Source organism: Danio aesculapii, chromosome 3 (assembly GCF_903798145.1).
Source record: "Danio aesculapii chromosome 3, fDanAes4.1, whole genome shotgun sequence".
Classification (NCBI taxonomy): Eukaryota; Metazoa; Chordata; class Actinopteri; order Cypriniformes; family Danionidae; genus Danio; species Danio aesculapii.
Window position 1 is genome coordinate 54,534,808 of NC_079437.1, and position 15,170 is coordinate 54,549,977.

Consider the following 15,170-nt stretch of genomic DNA (forward strand, 5'->3'; position numbering starts at 1 on the left):
TTTACTTTAGTTCGTGATTAAGCTCCTTTGTATCCCAGTTTGTCAATAGTGTTTTTATTGTGCATTTATTTACAAATTAAGCTGCTTAGCTTAGTGCTGCTTTTCAAGAATTTTCTGTTGTCATGCATTACAGGTGTAGAGCTCATTTAAATGAAACAAAAGCAAAAATAAATACCTTTGATCATTATCTTTCAGTTAAGGAATGCAAGATATGCCCTCTGATATGTAGCAGTGGTTAACCGTGGAATTTCAATATATAGTGAGTAGGTTGTTCACTATTTTGGCACAAGCATAAAAGCATATATTTGGTTGTTTAGTTAGTAAGAAAACTATTTATGCACAGGGAGTAACACATGATTAAAGCAATTATTATTATTATTTAGTATTACTTTCACAATTAGAATTGCTATGATGAGTAACCATGTTTTAAAATTGATAATACAGGCCAGAATCTGGGAAATGGAATAGAGAAAGTAAAAAGTAATTCAACTGAAAATACAATAGAGGGCACCGTGAATTCATCATATTTGTTTAACTTCACTAGAATCCATTCAGTTTCATTTTAGTTTACTTTCTTTTTTTAAAAAAAAAAACTATGTTAAAGTAAAGATAATCATGCAATTATGTGATTATTTACTTTATTGCTGTAAGCAAGTACAAATAAAGTGACAAGAACATTATAAAATAAGGAATGAAGTCAGAAGTATTATCATCCATTCTGTTAAAAAGTAAAATTCTCTTTTTTATTATTATAAAAAATCTAAATCTTCCTTAACTTAATAGCAGATGATTCATAAATCTCACCATGTAAAACAATAATGAGCATGTATTTAAAAAAAAAATCATGAATTTGATTTGTTAATGTTGCTGAAGTTGGTTGAATGTATGAGTTTTGGTACAGTATTCTGCATTTTTAAGTTTTGCGAGTATACAGTATTTGTTTTTGAAATGTTAAGATGAAGTTTTGTTAATCTAAAAGGTTTTATTTCTGTATGTTTTTCACCTTAGCTGTTAACAGCTGTAAAACATGATCGGTTTGAACCATCCCCTTGAGTATTAAACATCATGAACTTTCATTTAGCAGGCACTTTTACCCAAAGTTTCTTACAAAGGGAAGAACATCTTAAGTAGGTCTGCACGATACTGGACAAATATAGTGATATTATTGAGTATTGCGATAATGATATTTCTTGTGATATAACATGTTATAAAATAATTTATTTATTTAACGGTATTAAAAAAAACAGGTAAATGGTATTCTTTAGATCTAATTAATTGTAATTCAGACTAAAATACTGTGTCAAGGCGCAAACAATTAGTCTAACGCGGACCTACTGTATTATGCCCCTTTTTAATAAGATGTCAAATAAGTCTGTGATGTCCCTAGAGTGTGCATGTGAAATTTCAGCTCAAAATACCCCACACATAATGTTACTCTTTGAAATGGCTTCTTTAAGGCTTTGATCCAAATTATGGCAATTTGGTGACAGGTGCGTTAAATTCTAATGACATTGTGCTCTTTTCAAAAGAAGGTGGAGCTGCAAATGCCTGTGTGTCAGCATAGTGGCAGATTCAAAATTAGTGCTGCATCCCAATTCACGTACTTACACTGTACCCTAAAAGTATGTACTTTTTATGTAAAGAAAAAGTATAGACTTTTGACTGTGTAACAGAAGAGCATATGCAAACTTTAGGACATACTACTTCCTCGTAAACAGATCGTTATGTTGCTTAGTTATGTCACCTGTCAATCATCTCAACACATCATCCACATTTCTTTCATAATTAATAACCTACCTTATTGGAGAAGCAGCAGCAGGTTAATCTGCCATTCACAAGTCTTTCATGCAGAGAAATCTCCTCAGGTCTTTGGCTAATAAAACATTCAGTTAATTTCCAAACATATCTTGATATAAGTTTACATTGTTGTTCCAGATAAAATATAACATGGAAAACCAATTTAAATATGTTCCAGTTGGCTAGATATTGATTAACAGTCAAACAAACAACTTTAGCAAAGCCTCTCTACTTGATGGTTGGTCTTGCGCATCCGCCATGTTTGTAGTTTGTTAACACTTTTTACCTGAGTTTGTAGTTCTAATCAAATTCACGTCCAAAGTGCAATGTATTGTGGGAAAAATTAGCGAGGGGAGTATACACATCTACACTTTGATATTTTACTGAAAATAGTAAACCATCCAGGAAACTTTGGCATACTTTTTTCAACTTACTATGGTTTGGGACATACTAATTTTATTTTCAAATACTCTTTAGGACGGATAGATGCGAATTATTTTATATATTACTAACGTCCTATGCTAATGAGGGAGCGATGATGGGCAGGGCTTCTGCCTCTGATGACATGTACAAAGAGAGAATGTCAATCAAAATGTTGCTGCTGAGAGTTTTTATCAATTGTTATTCTAAAAAAATGCATTATACATTAATAATAAATTTTTACCACTAGAACTGTTGCCACACAACAGTGTTTAAACCCCTTATAAAAGTGATTTTAGCACAATAGGTCCCCTTTAAAACACTATAAACAAGTGAAAACCTCAATAGATATTCCGACTCTGATTGGCTGTTGTTATTTTCCTCTCTGGTCTCCACTCCCAACATTAGGGTTCACCTTTAAGCTGCTTTAGCCAATAGCGCACAGGCAACTACAAGATTGCTCCATCTGGTTGGTCAAATTCAGATAAACAACCAGTGCATAAAATAAATGTCATTTATCACATAAATTGCATAAATTTTTATCAGGATAATGATACTTTTGCGATGTATTGTGGAGATGTAATTTAAACCTTTTCGTTTGTGTAATTTATTCTGATTGATCGGCATTACTACTTGACAGATGTTACCTTCTCATTGTCATCTATAAATAGTCTGCTTAAAATGTCATCCTTTGTTTTTCCTAACTGATTTCATTTGAAGGCAGTTTGATGAAAACACTGCTCTCGTTGCTGTGAGATGGTCAGGAATTTTTGATTTGTGTGTACCAGGTTAAATTTATCTTTGCAGATTAATGCAGATGAACTGTGACCGTGCGTCACCCTTGTCAACTCAGACATGCACAACAAGATACACTTGTTCCTCAAACAGCAGTACAGCTAAACTGATAAAAGAATGACAGTCTGTCTTTTTTATTCGGTCTGAGGAATACATTACAAGTATGCTTCTTAAGGAAATGTTGCGACAGAAACTGGGTGTAGCTTTAGTTATGGGCATTTTTTTGTCATGTTGTTTTATTTATTTTAACATGGCAATTGATTTCAAGTGCATACTTTACACTGTTTGACATTTGAAAACAGTGTGAGACTTCATTAATATTTATTTTATGTTATAGTGCCACATGGCTCAGAAAAGTGTTATTGTGATAATTTTGTGTTTACATTTTTGCGTTCAATAAGCTTTTTGACTCTTATTGTTGAAGGAAGATTAGTTAAAATTGTTTAATTATGACAGATGACTTCAATACTGTTACAAACAATCACACTTATAATAAATACTAATGCACAGATTTTTGAGCACATCCTTCAATCTATTTATTTACTTAGAAAATGTGTGTAAATATATATTTATTCAGTTTTTATATTAATATAAATAATATTCTTGATAATAATATTTAAATGTGTATATGGTTTATGGAAAATACAGTTTGTAAAGTAATAGTTTCTATCTTTTGGTAGATATATTATATGAAAGATATATTATATTGTTACTTTGTTTACCAAACAAGTGCTTCTAATTGGATTTGCATTGTAAACCTGTTTAAAAAGTTCATACATTTTGTTTTATTTCATATGTTAAGTTCTTAGTTTTTATTCTCTCAAAATCATTTCACATAAATCACATACATTTTGTGCAGATTTTGTTCAAACGTCTGCACAGAACTAGTAAAAAATGTCATTCTGTGCTTTAAAATGATCTGAAATCTTGAAATCTTATTTCACTTGTCCAGAAAAAAAAAAAGGCTATGTCAGAAACATATTTTATTTTGCCATAATAAATAAGTTCAGTCTGGGGTGCATTTACCAGACAATGACAATGACATAACCGTAGTTGCTCTGTCGCAGATTCATTGTTTGAACCTAGTTAGTTAGTTAGTTAGTTATTAGCTAACGTAAAATGCCCATAATGATGCATAATGATAAACGGGGGTGGTAAAAACGTCTTTACAGAAGAACCCCATAATTTCTTTGTGCAAATTATATTGTTTTACACACACACACATGCATTTAAAAAAAATCCAATAGTAGTTTTGGTAAAAACATGCACTTATTTTTCATATTAATTGAAATATAAGTATGGCACATATAGAGCCAATGTTTCTTTTACAAATATTATTGAGAACATTACACATTCTATTCTAAAACATAAAATCACTTACAAAAGCTAAAACGTATTTTAATATTATAGATAAATTATATAAATAAATAAATAATGAGGCTATTTATTAAGAAATTAAATTTAATATTTATTATTTTTTAGGAAATGAAAAAAATCCTACTTTAATAATAATAATATTAATAATGATGATGATGATGATTAAGTAGGATATTGTTTATTTATTTTAAAAAAATTGAAGTCTACTTTTACAATTTGACACATTCAAACCACTGCAGAAATGTTCTAACAAACAAGCCCATGTCATATATAGTGCAGATACATAAAAGCATTAACATATGGTATGTCTTTTTGTTTTCACAAGCTTTGGAGACGTAACATTAATTCCGCGTTCAAATAATAGTTCACCTATAGTTTTCTTCATGGCTTTGCTCAAAATGACGTCAATGTTTTCAAAGTGCACTGTGAAGGCAAAGCAATTGTCAATATGAAAATCATTAAAACTGAACTGTAAAAATACTTTGAAAGCAAATGACACCTAAAAGAGATGACTTTAATGCTTTTTTTTATCATTCCAAGTTTAAATGTTGGAAGGTTCTAAATGAAAAGGGCGTATGGGAGAACTGGGAATAGAACACAGCCAGGAACTATGTTTCTAACTACAGCTCCAGAGGTGTAGTTGCAAGCGTACAAGTTTGTGACGCAGTTAGCGAATATTCTTTTGAATATTCGAATATTAATTTCTGTGCTAAAATTGACCGTAGTCTATGCATGTGAGTGAGTGTGTATGGATGTTTCCCAGTGATGGGTTGCAGCTGGAAGGGCATCCTCTGCGTGAAACATATGTGCTGAATAAGTTGGTGGTTCATTCTGCTGTGGTGGCCCCAGATTAATAAAGGGACTAAGCCGAAAAAAAAATGAATGAATGAACATTTACTGTTTGCTAACTAAGAAAGACCTTTAAGTGGGGTATTTCATTAGTCTTTGAAACATGAAACATTGCACAGCTCAGTGTACTGACAAGCATTAATGGGAATCTGAATTTCTACAATATAGAAATGGGACTTGTGGAGCTGCGCATCAGTGGATTTGCACTTCAGTGTTTGGACTTTCAGCAGTGAAATTTAAACCACACTGAACTAAACTGAACTGTAAAAGATTTTTAAATCAGTCCAACAACAAAAAAAAAACATAATCCTTATTTTCTTTCGCTTTTTCTTGTTCACTCAACTTTAAAAACATCAGCTGCACTGACCTAAAATTATTTGTCAGTAATACAAAAAACATTTAGTTGGGTTAACATAAGATTATTCGTTTTCTGGAGAGGTGAATCACTCTGTAACAAAACGTTTTAAGTTTGAACATTTTGTTGTCTGCAGAACTGGAATGCCTGAAGTTGAGTGAACAAAAAAAAAAATTTCCTTTCATTTTTCCTCCTCATATACATTTTTTTTTACTGTTAATTGATAGGGCAGGAGAGAGTATAGACAGCGTGGGGAGAGGAGAGAGGGAAAGGATCTGCATAGGACCTCAAGGCAGGAATTGATCTTAGGTCACTGTGAACACCGGAGTGCCATGTGTCGACGCACTAACCACTACACTTTTGGCACCAATGTTTGCTCAGCTTATGAAAACATCAGTTGCACTGACCTAAAATGTCTGACGTTGAGTGAACAAAAAAGCTCTTTTGGAAATTGGTACTAAGAAATAATACATTATCAGAACAAACAAACATAATTCAACTGAAGAAATAAAAAAACTAAAACAGAGATAAATGTAAACAAAACAGATATTAGACACAGAATAAGAAATTCTCCAGAAAACAAATAATTTTATGTTAACCCAACTAAATGTTTTTTGTATTACTGACAAATAATTTTAGCTCAGTGCAGCTGATGTTTTCAAAAGTGAACAAGAACAACGAAAGGAAATAAGGATTAAGTTTTTTGTTGTTGTTGTACTGGCTTAACATTTTTTCGTGTGAACTTCAACTCTGAAAACTGGACTGACACAGTTTCAATTTACTAGAACTTCTATGTTAAGCTGCTTGACACAGTCTACATTGTAAAATGAATTGTGAAATGAACAATGTGAAATGAATTGAATTACAATGTATTTAAATATATCTTTAGTATTGATTTGTAAACTGCATTCAAAATAAGGGATACAACTAAGTATATTACAGTACATTTAAATGCAATAACAATACAGTTAAGATTGTATGCAGTGCTTTTTATGTTCTTAAAAGTGTTACACTTTGTGTTTATTGTGTTTAAGTGTTCATTTGTGAAAACAATGGTTTAAGGTGAGCTTTTAATTTGGCAGGTTTGAATAAAGTGTCAAAAGAAAAAGAAAGTGACCTCTCTTAAAGTACCCTCAAGTGGTCTATTGTATTATATTATTAGCAAGAACAGGTTTTTAGAGATGTGAAGTATGTGAGGAACTCCATCTACACTTTCAGTACTGTAAAGCACACTTTGTTTGTTGTCACACTGCAATGACAGTGCAGTTTTTTTTTCTTAACAGACATTGGCTGCACTGATGTACTAAGATGTTGACATTAGGAATTTCCAGATAACAGATCAAACCAAGATATATATTTTTAGTTTTTGCCTTGACTCATCATTTTGTTATTTGGGCGTGATGCAGTTTCACCATCAAAACTGATCATCAAGTCTTCGTTCATGCAAACTCCTGCTCAATGCAAACATCTGAGTTCACATTTCCCCTTTGCTCTATAATAAAGCTGTGAATGCACATTTACAATTAGTTGGATTTACTTTTAAAAACAGTTTTGTAAGTAGAACATAAGCATGTTTTGGGTGTGTGATGGGTGCAGTTTATGTAAGGAATAATTGACAATGAGCCATTTATTACAATTAATGTGTGCTTTATTTTCTAATAATTTAACAGACTGGAGTCAATTAAACCACTTATACTATGGTTAACACACCTATACAGGATATTTTTCAGATGTTTGTTTGTTTCCACAAACAAATAATAATAATAATAATAACTCCTTACATTTATTTAGCGCTTCTCTGGACACTCAAAGCTCTTTACACATTGGAGGAATCTCCTCATCCACCACCAGTGTGCAGCATCCACCTGGATGACGCGACGACAGCCATATTACGCCAGACCGCACACCACACACCAGCTGATTGGTGAAGAGGAGACAGAGTGATAAAGCCAATTGTGATATTGGGATGGTTAGGAGGCCATAGATGGACAGAAGCCAGTGGGTAAATTTGGCCAGGATGCCAGGGTTAAACACTTACTCTTTTCAAAGGACATCCTGGGATTTTGTAACGACCACATAGACCTCGGTTTAACGTCTCATCCGAAAGACGGCACTCACTGAGTAGTATAGAGTCCCCGTCACTATACTGGGGCATTAGGACCCACACAAGCCACAGGTTGGGCACCCCCTGCTGGCCTCACTAACACCACTTCCGGCAGCAACCCAGCTTTCCCATGTGGTCACCCATCCAGATACTGACAGGGCACAGCCCTGCTTAGCTTAGGGCGACCATGTAAAAAAAAAAACTGTGTGTATAGTTTCTTTTGCATCTCATCCAAAGTTTTCCGTTTTCATTCATTCATTCATTTTCCTTCGGCTTATATTTCAGGGGTTGCCACAGTGGAATGAACCACCAAGTATTCCAGCATATTTTTTATGCAGCGGATGCCGTTCCAGCCCCAACCCAGTACTGGGAAAAACCTATGCACTCTCACATTTACACACACACACACACACGCACACACGCACACACGCACGCACACACGCACACACACACACTCATACACTATATTTGGTTTATTCAATTCACTTATAGAGCATGTCTTTGGACTGTGGGGGAAACCGGAGCACCTGGAGAAAACCCACACAAACAAAGGGAGAACATGCAAACTCCACACAGAAATGCCGACTGGTCCAGCCGAGACTCCAACCAGCAACCTTCTTGCTGTGAAGTAACAATGCTAACCACTGTGCCACCATGCTTCTTACCGCTGTTTTCATACATAAATTCTACCACACTATTGTCCAAAATGCTAATGAAAATTTTAGTTAAAATGTCAACAAATTCTGTACATGCTCATTTCAGATAACAGAGAGAATTATACATTTAAAGGTGAAAAATTACGTAAATGATAGCCTTTTTATAGCCTAAAATGAAGTTCTATAGCAGGGGTGGGCAAACTCATTCCTGGAGGGCCGGTGTCCAGCACAGTTTAGCTCCAACACTAATTAAACACACCTGAAGATGCTAATCAGTGTCTTCAAGATCACTAGAAATCTATATGCAGGTGTGTTTGATTAGAGTTGGAGCTAAATTGTGCAGGACACCGGCCCTCCAGGAATGAGTTTGCCCACCCCTGTTCTATAGCCTATAGGTTACAGGGTAAACTGAGTAATGAGTTTAAGGAGAAAAGCAGGTGCAACTGGACTAGATAAACAAGTTACCATGATTGACACGTTTAGAGTTTCATAGCAGCCATATTAATGACACTTTTGGCCCAGGGTGCAGAATGGCCTAGTTTTAAAGCTTTTTAGTCTTGTTGCTCATCAATGTTATTTGTAATTCATTTAAATGAGGGTTTCCTTCTAGTGCTCCGTTTTCCCCCACAGTCCAAAGACATGCATTATAGGGGAATTGGGTAAGTTAAATTGTCCGTAGTGTATGTGTGAATGAGAGTGTATGGGTGTTTCCCAGTGATGAGTTGCTGGAATGGCATCCACTGCATACAACATATGTTGTATAAGTTGGTGGTTCATTCCGCTGTGGCGACCCCTGATTAATAAAGGGACTAAGTCGAAGAGAAAATGAATGAATGACTGAAATAATGGCAAAATATAGTGAAGTAAAAATGTGGTAAAAATAACAACCAAACAGCATTTTTCAGAAGAGGAAAAAGAAAATCAAGTAATGTTCTGTCTGCTATACATATTCCTTTCGATTAAATGAAGTGACACTCATTTTCACAGACAAACTTGTCACATTTAAAGAACAGAATGAGCTGCATTTATGTTCTGTTAAATGATTATCTAACCTATACACATCCTCCCACACAGTTTTTCCAATTTCATATTTAACCCAGCATCCAGTGTAATACATCATTGATTTGACACTGATCAACATAAAGCCCTTAAAACCAAGATGCATACTGTACATGTTTGTTATTCATAAAATAACTGCATTTTTAACTCCAGCTAAAGAGATTGTGAGGATTATATTATCGTTTAGTTTAAACTAGCTTCATTTATATTGTCAATCACTGAATTGTTTGTTTATTATTGGTAATATGCATGTAACATTTAAGAGCTATAACCTGATAAAAACTTAAAAACTTTATCTTTTAAAGTCTCTGATTGATAATATTTATTTGAAATTTAGAAGATATCAAATATTTACCCATTTCTAACCATTCCAGAGTAATTGATAATTTTCAAGTGATCTCTTAATAGTTTCCATCTGTTTTTAAAGCTCACTTGCACTCTTAAACCTGCTTTTATATATATATATATATGTATATATATATATATATATATATATATATATATATATGTATATATATTACCGGGCAAAAGTTTGAGGTCAGTTTTTTTTTAAGGAAATGATTCTGTTCATCAAGGTGGCATTTATTAAAAAAAAAACATTGTTAATTTGTTAAATATTCACTAAAATGTGAAATAACTGCTTTCTTATTGTATGTAGTTTCAAATGAAATGATTGCTCCTGAATAATGATAATATTAGTGATAATGATAATAATAATAATAATTAATATTAGAGTGATTTCTGAAGGATCATGTGAGACTGGAGTAATGAAGCTGAAAATTCATCTTTAAAATCACTTGAATAAATGATTAAATTAAATGCTAATCTACTTTTGAACAGTTATTTTATAGTGCAATAATATTTCACAATTTTACAGTCTGTACTGTATTTTGATCGTTTGTGTTCGTTCCAATTGTGGAACCAACATCACTACTTGCCATACACTTTTATACACCTATACACTTATTTAACAACACACTTTACATGCCAATTTGCACATAACAGCTGCACATATAACGTTGTATATAGTAATAAACATGTACATACACTTGTCAATCTGTATATTTGCACTCACTACTTACTTCTATTCTTTTCTTTAAAAATATATTTATTATCTGTTTTTTGTCCTGTCTCTGTAATTCTGTTGTACTGTAGAAGCTCTGTCACGAAAACAAATTCCTCGTATGTGTGAACATACCTGGCAATAAAGCTCTTTCTGATCTTCTGATCTTCTGATCAGAAAAATGCAGCTTTGGTGAGCAGGAGAAGCTTATTTTAAAACATTTAAAAATCATACTGACCCCAAACTTTTGAACGGTAGTGTATATGCGTGAAACTCTCCTGTTCTTTTGTTCAGGGCCACTGAATGCAGTACACATTCCTCAGATTTGTGAGATGATTGCACTGTCTGGCGTTACTTGATCTAAACTTTTGTCAGTCAGTGCTTTCTGCAAGGCAGGTGTTCATATGTATTGCTGCAAAAAAAAAATTAAAATCAGGAAAGTCCATTTTTATAGTAGCTTTTTGATCGTTTGATTTGCTTTTTGATATCACACATACTTAAATGACTCGTCAAAACAGTTTCTGCCGTTGATATTTCAATCAATGTTCTTGCTGCTTTTTATTATTATTATTATTATTATTATTATTATTATTACACTAGTTTTGAATTATTTTCACCTTATTACACTTATGCTGTTACACACACTTGAAGATCAAGTTATTCGCCCTCCTGTGAAATTTTCATTATTATTTAAATATCTTATTTATAAGATATATTATAAATATTATATTATAAATTATGTATTTTATTATTTTGAAATAATTTTTAAGATTAAGTTATCTCTCGATTAGCCACAGAACAAATCACAGTTGTCCCATGACTAATTAACCTAAAAAAGGCTGGGTTCCACACAATTCTTTCATGCTGTTAACTTAATTGTTTTTTTTAAATAAATTTAAGTGCATTGAACATAAAACAACTAAGTTGTCCCAATAAACTTCAAGAATGGTGATGTTTCAGCTCATTTTAAATAAGTTGTTTGAGTCTTTTCAACAAATAAGTTGTTTCAAATCTTCCTTGAGTGTGATTACGCCTTTAAATTGCACTTTAAGTTAAATTCTGATACCTTGCAAAATAACTAGTCAAATATTATGTACCGTCATCATGGCAAAGACAAAAGAAATTAATCATTACAAATATCATGTTTGGGGAATACATATACAGTTGAAGTCAGAATTATTAGCCCCCCTTAGATTTTTTTTTCTTTTAAAAATATTTCCTAAATTATGTTGAACAGAGCAAGGAAATTTTCACAGTATGTCTGATAATATTTTTTCTTCTGGAGAAAGTCTTATATGTTTTATCTAGGCTAGAATAAAAGCATTGTTCAATTTTTTGAGCTATATATTTTGAGCAATATATATTTTTTCGATAGTCTACAGAACAAACCAGCGTTATACAATAACTTGCCTAATTACCCTAACCTGCCTAGTTAACCTAATTAACCTAGTTAAGCCTTTAAATGTCACTTTAAGCTGTATAGAAGTGTCTTGAAAAATATCTAGTCAAATATTATTTACTGTCATCATGGCAAAGATAAAATAAATCAGTTATTAGAAATGAGTTATTGAAACTATTATGTTTAGAAATGTGTTGAGAAAATCTGCTCTTAGTTAAACAGAAATTGGGGAAATAAATAAACAGGGAGGCTAATAACTCTGACTTCAACTGTACGTATAAGTTGGAAAACATTTGAAAAAGAACTCATAATTTACAGGAGGGCTTATAATTAATGTCTTCATCTGAATGTGCTGTTTGTGCTTTGTTAAGCAATGTTCCCAGTTGATGACGTTTTGGAAACATACATAGCATGTTATTTCTCCTTTATACTTGGTTTTAAAGTCATACAACAGTGACTGAAAGTGGGTTTAACCATCTAAACTGGTTCAGGCTGTTTAATTAAAGGTTGCCATTCAGTAAGTGTTGACATTACTTGCATTGAACAACATGCACATGTCATTGTACAGTTAAAATTAGAATACCTACAAAAAACACACACGCACACTATAGAGCACTTAATGTAATTATAGTGATGCAACTAAACAGGGTTCAGTAGTTTTTCTAGGGAGTATAACGTGTTTTCCTCTTTGTAAAAAAGTGCTTCTCCATTTTTCACAGGACACTTGGGAAAAATAACTCGTTTAATTTGAGTAAAATCTCTCTTTTGTTAGCCTCCCAACAATAATTATACACACACCCTTTACAAAATTGTATTTTTCCATTATTCCCTTTTATTAATTTAAAAACATTATTTTTCAATTCATTTTAAAATCTTAATCAGACAATCAAGTATTACATTATTTTTATAAAATAAAATGTACTATATTTGTTTTGTTAAAACAAATAATTTTGGTTTTGAATGACTATTCCTCATTTCATATGAAATGCTAATGTTATATTAATATGCTATTTTGTACATCTAAAGTGTCAAATGAAAGGGAGAAATATTTCATTGGCAACTGAATTAAGTTTCAAGTGTTTGTTACATTTTAGTTTAATTTAGTTAGTTTATTTTAAGCAACAAAGATGGCTTTAGTTAATTATAATATCCCTTAAATTGATATTCATTCATTCATTTATTCATTCTTGTTTGCTTTTCCACGGCTGGGTCGAGGATGCAGTTTGCTTTTCCACGGCTGGGTCGAGGATGCAGTAGTCTCAAGAGACAATCCTAGACACTTCCTCCAGCTCCTCCGTGGTATCTCGAGGCGTTCCCAGGCCAACCGAGAGACAGAGTCCCTTTAACATGTCTTCCCCAATGCCTCCTTCCGTGGGACATGCCTGGACACCTCCAGGTAGGCATCCAGGAGGCATCCAAAACAGATGCCTGAGCCACCTCAGCTGATGTCTGTTGATGTGGAGGAGCAGCGGCTCTAGTCTGAGCTCCTCTCAGGTGACAGAGCCCCTCACCCTATCTACAGTAAAGGTGCGCCCTGCCACTCATTTCGGACCCTTGTATCCTAGACCTTGACCTTTCAGTCATAACCCAAAGCTCATGACCATACACTGAAAAAATGATTCAAAGATGATTCTTGGATTTACAAAACATTTTAAGTTAAGTGGTTTTAAGCAATTTATTTGAGCTGAATTTTAACAATCAAATTAATTTGAACATTACTAAATGTAATTTATTTGCTTAAATTCAACCCATATAAATTGTTTGCAACATTTGTAGAAATCATCGGCTCAGTTCTTCTTTACCACAACGGACCGGCACATTGACTGCATTACTGCTGCCGCTGCTCCAATCCGCCTGTCAATCCCCCGTTCCATCTTTCCCTCACTCATAAACAAAACCTAGAGATAGTTGAACTCCTCCACCTGGGGTAAGGACTTACCTCCAACCTGGAGATGGCAAACCACCTTTTTCCAATAGAGCACCATGGTCTCAGACTTGGAAGTGCTGATTCTCTTCCCAGCCGCGTCACATTCGGTAGCAAACCGCCCCAGTGCATGCTGAAGGTCCATGTTCGATGAAGCCAACAGAACAACATCGTCTGCGAATAACAAAGATTAAATCCTGTGGTCCTCGAACCAGACCCCCTTTCAGCCCAAGTCTGCGCATAGAAATTATGTCCAAATTTTGGCCTGTTAAATTGATATTAAAGTGTAAATTAGATAATTCACTTAGCACAGACTTGAAAAAAGGCTATTATAGTTTAACATTTTTCTTATTTAAGAAAATTTTTACATGAACAAATCTCTGTTTCCAGAAGAAAAAAAAATATTTTGACTTTCACAATAGCTAGTAAATTGACAATTAAAAAAAAGTTGACTGGAAAGATATTGATATTAAATATGAAGCCTGGAATATAGTTTACTTAAAATGGACTTAAATTTAAATTGTATGTACAGTTGAAGTCAGAATTATTAGCCCCCCTTTTATTCATTTTCTTTTTTAAATATTTCCCTAATGATGTTTAACAGACCAAGGAAATTTTCACAGTATGTCTGATAATGTATTTTTTTCTGGAGAAAGTCTTATTTGTTGTATTTCAGCTAGAAAAAAAGCAGTTTTACATTTCTTAGAAACCATTTTAAGGTCAAAATTATTAGCCCTTTTAAGCAATTTTTTTTCGATAGTCTACAGAACAAACCATCGTTATACAATAACTTCCCTAATTACCCTAACATGCCTAGTTAACCTAATTAATCTAGTTAAGCCTTTAAATGTCACATTAAGCTGTATAGAAGTGTCTTGAAAAATATCTAGTTAAATATTATTTACTGTCATCATGGCAAAGATAAAATAAATCAGTTATTAGAAATGAGTTAATAAAACTATTATGTTTAGAAATGTGTTGAAAAAAATCTCTCTGTTAAACAGAAATTGGGGAAAAAAATAAATAGGGGGGCTAATAACTCTGACTGTAAATGCAAAATTCTTTATTCATTCATTCATTCATTTTCTTTTCTGCTTAGTCCCTCTATTAATCTGGGGAATGAACAACCAAATTATCCAGCATATGTTTTACGCAGCGGATGCCCATCCAGCTGCAACCCATCCCCTGGGAAACAACACACGCCCATTCACACACAACGGACAATTTAACCTACCCAATTCACCTGTACTGCATGTCTTTGGACTGTGGGGGAAAGCGGAGCACCCGGAGGAAACTCACGCGAACACGACGTGAACATGCTAACTCCACACAGAAACGCCAACTGACTCAGCCAAGGCTCGGACCAGCGACC